This window comes from Rissa tridactyla, chromosome 21 (assembly GCF_028500815.1).
Source record: "Rissa tridactyla isolate bRisTri1 chromosome 21, bRisTri1.patW.cur.20221130, whole genome shotgun sequence".
In the NCBI taxonomy this organism is placed as follows: Eukaryota; Metazoa; Chordata; class Aves; order Charadriiformes; family Laridae; genus Rissa; species Rissa tridactyla.
Window position 1 is genome coordinate 488,849 of NC_071486.1, and position 6,562 is coordinate 495,410.

Below are 6,562 nucleotides of genomic sequence, written 5' to 3' on the forward strand. Positions count from 1 at the left end.
CTTTTAAGTACACCATTGTCCTTCTCTTTTCATTGCTTCCCCCATATAATCACTTGGACACCTGAGTCTGGCACTCCAGCCCTCCCCACAAGCAAGGGACGTGCAGGAGAAAGAGTACAGATTACACACACATCATGGTATTCTAGGGAAGAGGTAAAGACTGAAGGTTATGTGTGAAACCGAGGGTCTTGATTTGGTTGAAAACCTACTTCATAAAGATGAAGGCAAGAGAGAGGCGAGACACGCTGGGCCCCACGCTCAACTCCTCACCAGCCATCAAGGGCATGCTCTCCCCTCAGTGCCCAACCACCAGTAGTGCAGACGTGAGTAGGTGTCCCCTAAGGTACAACTGCATGGCCATTGAGAGCAAAGTCAGGCAAAATGGGTTATGAAACAGGAACAGAGGTTAAATGTGTGGCAGCAGGTGGAAAGAGGCTGGTTCCAGTGGCAGCAACTCCAGGGCATGCTGACAGCCAGCAGGTTGGCTCCTCAGTGAGTGACAAGAGCATCATGTCAAGCTGTAGGCACTGGAACGGTGTACAAGTACTGCTTGGTGCTGTTGGGGGATCACCACTCCTCCACTTTCTAGTGCTGATGCCCAGGAATTCAACCTTGGGGGACAGGTCAGGGACGCAGGACTCTCACAGCACACCCTGCTATACAGCAGAAAGGACATGCTTCCACAGCCACCCTGCCGAGTTGACAGTGTAGCTTGTGCGCCATACGTTGTCCCATGTACGGATGTCAAAACAATGACACTTCCTTTGACGTTTCAGACCCAGACTGGGTAAAGAGCTGAGTAACCTTGCATTGGACACAACGCGACAACGCTCAGATACTGCCCTGCCTGGATGTCTGACAAGCTAAGAGAGACCATTAGCTCCTGCTTGGATGCTTTGGAAGAAATACCAGGGGTCTTTCCACCACTGCCACACACACACAGACACACACGCACAGAGTTTATACAGTCCTGACAACACTGGTGCTGGGAAGATCCCTTCTGTGTGGAGCTGCTAGAGCAGACTTGGAGCTACTCTGCCCTCGCGTGGTGTGTGGACACTTCTACAGTAACGCATCTCGCTGCATCTTTACGGCTGTCACTGTATCATATCCTTATCACTTATCACTGTATCGTCCTTATCAACGTCTGTAGAAGGTGCTGTACTCGTTTGCACACGGGCTCACAGAACATCCTGAAAGTACCTGACAGATCACATCCAACAAACATCTAAATCATACCCCAGAGACACATCGTTTTAAAGATGAGCGTAAGATACCATCGGATGCTTTTTAAAGCCCTTCTAAGATCACACTTGTGAGACTTTTCTTACAATATTCCTGAAGACATTCCCCAACTCTGGAACTCTGATAGCCAAAAGCCATTTTAAATTGACTCAAAGACCTCTCCTAAGGGACAACGCCAAGAAGCATTTGAAAAATCATCCAAAGCCCCAACCCAGGAACTATTCTGTGAGTCCTCTGAAAGCTGGAAAAAAATCTGAACTACAGGTCCAGGACACCAGAAACCATAGCCAGAGGCAGTTTTGAAAATATATAGATCTGAGGCCCCACCAAAGCAATTTATCAAATGTCCCAGTGATCCCATTGAAGGGACATTTAGAAAATGCCCCCAGGGCATTACTGATGAAACAATTGTGAAAATCGTCAAGGCAGTTGTGAAGCTGCCCTAGAGTCAGACCATATGGATTTACTGTGAACATCTTGGTGACTCTAAAATTGCCCCAAATAACACCACATAGAAGCCATTTTGGAAGTGATCTGTAATGTCAAAGCATAGCCATAAACACTCCATTAAAAGGACCATAAAAAAAAAACAACTAAAAAATCCCACAAAGCATCCACTATTAAAAATCTTTTGTGTGATTTTTGGAAGCATTCTCATGGGGGCCTTTTGAAGGGATTCATACAATGATCCCTCGATTTTTTATGGTCCTATTTACAATGGCTCCTTTGTGGGGATTTGGGCTTCCTCTTGATAGCTCCTTGGCAATATTTTTGGTCTCTTCAGTGTGTTTTCACAATAGCTCCATGATGGAGGTGGGGTATTTTTACAAGAGGCATTTCATAGATTTTTTTGAGACAGTTTAAATAATGGTTATGTAATGGTGTCTTGGGGGAGGATCAGAGATTTGATTTAAACTGTCTGAGCGATGTTGGATTTGCGAGCATTTTCCCTGTTAAGTCTACATTTATTGGACCACAGCCCCCATTTTATGCCACAAAGAGCAAAGAGAAGACAATCATAATCACGGGATTTCCACTGCAGTTGCAGGGAAAGGGCTAGAACAGCCATATTGCAGACAGCTGAAGATAACACCACCCTGCAGCTCATAGAGGAAAAAAAATTGAATCTGCTATGAATCTTTCCATGCTTACAGACTGCAACAATCCCAAACTGATCATCTGTGATGGTCCATCAGTGAGACAAGCCAACACTGACCCCCTGCCAGCTATCAGTCGCCTACAGAAAAAAACGTCAGCAAAGGCAGATGTGTGGGGTAACCCTAGAAGACAGCCAGCCATGATGGGTCAGGTGCAGCTTCTCTTGGAGATGCACCTGATCATGACCCAGTAAATCAGCCACGGCCCAGCATGTTACTAAACTGAAACTCTAGCCAGTCTTGTGTGGTTGCACCTCCTAAAAGGAGAAGTGAGCCTTGCCCAGAATTGTTGCTTCTCTGACCAGAGAAGGCAAAGCTCTGAGGTGACAGTGTGGGGATCTCCGCTCGGTCAGGGGACGTGCATCCTTCTGACTCCTTCTCTCAGCTGCAGTGGCCAGCACCTCCAACAGCATACCTGCTGTAGACTGAGCTGTGTTTCCTTGCCCTCTGCCCCCTGCCCTCCCTGTTCATGCCATTAGTGCCCACACACACACCATTAGTGACCACTCCTCCCAGACCTGAGCATGTCCTTATGGATATTTGAAAAGTTCAGATCATGGAAATCATCCCAGCCTTGACAAAGGTTTTATTTCTGGCTATGAGGAGGGCTCCTGTTTGACTCCCAATTCCAAAGCACCAACGACTTTTAAGGTCCATGCCTGAGGTTCTTCCTTACCCCCTCTATCTTGGCTCTACATTTACGAAGTACCACCAGAGGCTCATTGGAAGACTCCCTTCTACAGATTTCACGCAGCAGTCATAAAAAGACATACTGCCCCAGAGAGACAGTTGCAGTCTTGTTACTAACCTTTCCAAGCTGTTTTTTTTATTATTATTATTTATATTTACATGGCCCGCAGGTGCATCCAGCCTGGCCAATATCCAGGGAAGTGACCTTGTGCTGCCATGCTGATACCTGCCATGCTTGTGTTACCAGCTGAATGGCTCCCAACTCTCTTCACAGCTCCAGCAAGCCTCTTCCAGACCTGAGAAATGGCGACAGAACTGCTCCCCGGCAAAGCAGAAAATCAGAGGTGGGGTTGTCGTGTTTTCTTCACAGACTTTTGTAGAGGGATATGGAAAACATAGAGAGCATAAAAGGAAGAGTGGAAGGTACTGTGGAATATTTTGGGAGAGATAGGGGTGAACGTGGGCCACAACAGTGACAGTCTTATCCCTGCTAACTCTTGAGGATGGATCCCAGCCTGGTTCCCTTTTTGCGCACTCCCCTGACAGCAAGCATGAGTTTCTCACCCAGGGATCCAGTTGGCTTGCTCCACAGTAAAGCCAGATTGTAAATCAACATGTATGAAGTGGAGGATCAAAGAGTCTGGGCTCTTCCATGATCGCAGCCACAATAATCTGCCCATCCCAAACTGGTAAACCACTGCTGAAGAAGAATCTGGAGTGGCCTGCTTCTGCTCTGGGCTTGAAGGAGAGCTTGAGTGCCTAAACACTGCCCTCGTTTTCCAGGAACGTCAGTTGCTCTATAAGAAATCACCTCTTCCTGCAAACCTTGTCTTGTTTTCAACTGAAGAACATCCATCAGGCAGCTGGACTGAAAAAGAATAAAGACATTTCTTGACCCATGGCTTGTAACAAGAGCTGAAATGCAGCAACTGACTTTTTCTCCAAGAAACTGCAACACAAGAATTGAAATAGGACTCACATGTCCTCAAATGAGCAGCTCGATGCAATGCCTAGCTGGAGCCAGTGGGCACTTGGAGTGCTGTACCCTCTGAGTGCCTCTAGCTGGCAGAGGATTATCCTCTAGAGGATAAACGTCCTCTAGATCCATCCTCTAGAGGATGTTCCCAGATCTGGTGGTGGCTTTTGTCAGTTTTGACCAAAGTGACTTACAGTTGACTCAGTTCCAACATTTCTTCCTCTGCCTTCCCCAAACCATTCCTCCTCCCATAATACCACCACAATTCTGTGTGCCCAGCAAGCATGATGAATTTGTCTAGTGTGGGACCAAAGGTATGAGAGTCCAGAAAAAAATGGAAGCTCTTAAGAATAAAAATGCTGCATTTTTGGGTTTGTTTTTAGGGTTTTTTTAAGATCTGGTATGCAAAACTGGAAAGGGTGTGGGAAATCAAAAGAATGTTTAACATAAAATATTTTCTCTGAGAATGAACAATGAAAGACATCAGTCTAATGTTTAACAGGATTTTAGCTCTGTTGCATTTAAGCCTCAAAAAGACTTTTTAGAACTTAAGAAGCATTTAAAATAAAATCACTTTGTTCACAAATCAAAATTGGTTTGTAATGTTTTTGCCTGTACTTAGGCTAAAGCTCTTGTTGATCTCTCATCTGTCTCTCTAGAGTTCTTGCATGTCTTTACTCCTCCGACATCACAGACTAGTGCCTGTGACTCACGCTGCCACTGCGAGCTCTTGGGGTATATGAAGGCAGACAAGTCTGGCATGGCCCTGTCCTATCTGTCTTTGATGCACTCTCAGCCCTTCAAAAATCCATTTATCTGTTCCTTGAAATCCTTGAGCCTCCCTATGACAGAGTTATGCTCGTTTCTGCCATATCAGTCATTTTCCCAAAATACACAGCCAATTGTGGAAGTGTTGCATTTCTCAGATGACTCTGATGGACAATGACAGTTCTGAAAACTTTTATCGCTGTGAGGTAAGGTACAGTAGGGAAGGACAGGAAGGACAGGAAGGAAGGGACAGGAGAGATTTCGACCATGATCCACAAGAAACAGTAAAGGCAAAATGTCTCAGGCTTTGAATTTGGGTTCTGCACTGTTGGTCCCAAGTGAAATGGCTTGACTTTCTAAGGAGAAAGACTGACTACATTTGCGAGAAGCGCTGGAGAACAGCCTGAGGTGTTGGGCTTCATGGGCATCTCGTCTCAATGTACTTAGCCTACATGACCTGGAGATAGTCTCTCTATATTTATTCTGGGGCAAAGCAGATTTGATTTGCAGCATGAGAGGCAGTGTAACAGCAGCTTCCCCAGCATGGCTCGTTCAGGAGATACTGAGATAGGATGTGCTGCAGCTCTGGTGAGTCAAGCCAGTGCATCTGCTGGGTAATTGCTTCCCTGATGTCCTAGCACAGGGATGGGAGAACACTTCAGTCACCGGGAGTGCTGTGTTTCGGTCAGGCCCTTCTGCAGGGTAGTCCTGGGGGCACGAGGAGCCAGGCCCCAGCTGGCCTGAACAGGTCTGACGCACGTAAGGTTCAGTACCAGTATTCTGGTTACCGTGTTACTTGCCACAGTTATTGTCATAAGTTTATTTGTACGTTCTTTGTGAGCCATATGATGTACCTTGCTCTTGTTCATACATTTACAAAGTCGATGGGTTTTATTTTCTCTATTTTAATTCCTTTTTCCTGTTTTAAAATACTTATTTAAAAGGAAAAAATATATGAAGAACAGTAATGTGGAGAGCAACTCAATGTATCTGTCAATATTCTAAAACAAAGAATGCATATCTATTTCATAAACATACAGTATAACAGTACTTTCGGTGCAGTATTTTTCATCATTTGTGATATAAAGGTTAATTTCAATATGCAATTTTTACCTTAGTTTTCCCCAGATGCAAAAGATCATCTGAAAAAAATAAAGGGAGCCATGGATTTTTTTTTAACAGTCTTCAATACTGTCATAGGTTTCGTATATATCCCCGGAAAATCAACACAAGGTGGATGCAAGAGCCTGATTTGATGTGTCTGTTGGGAAATGAGGAGCACACAGCAGGAAGGCAAAGTACCGTCCAGGCATATGCTTTTTATCTCTGTTATTCCGGGCTGCGTCTCTCGTGGACTGACAGTCTGTTCTGACACTCTGGTGTCACGCATCCCTCTTAATTTTAAGCTCCAAGAGGACCGTATGATGATGCAGTCTAACACAAAGTTTCACCTACGGGCACCTGCCTCCAGCACAATAATTACTGCTTGAACTAGATCTAGAGAAAGAGGCACTGCATACTCATTTAAAGATTCTACATGGCAGAGCATCTGCCAACTCTGAAGGTAGCAGCTAACTGCCCTCCTGCCTAAACACTGATTTCTCATCTCCGGCTGCTGGATCTCACCAATCCTTTGCTTGCTAGATTAGTACGACTAAGGTCTCGCAAATCCTCCAAACTCTCGTTCCACATGCAGCCTCAAAACAGACTGATCCTACCCCTCTGA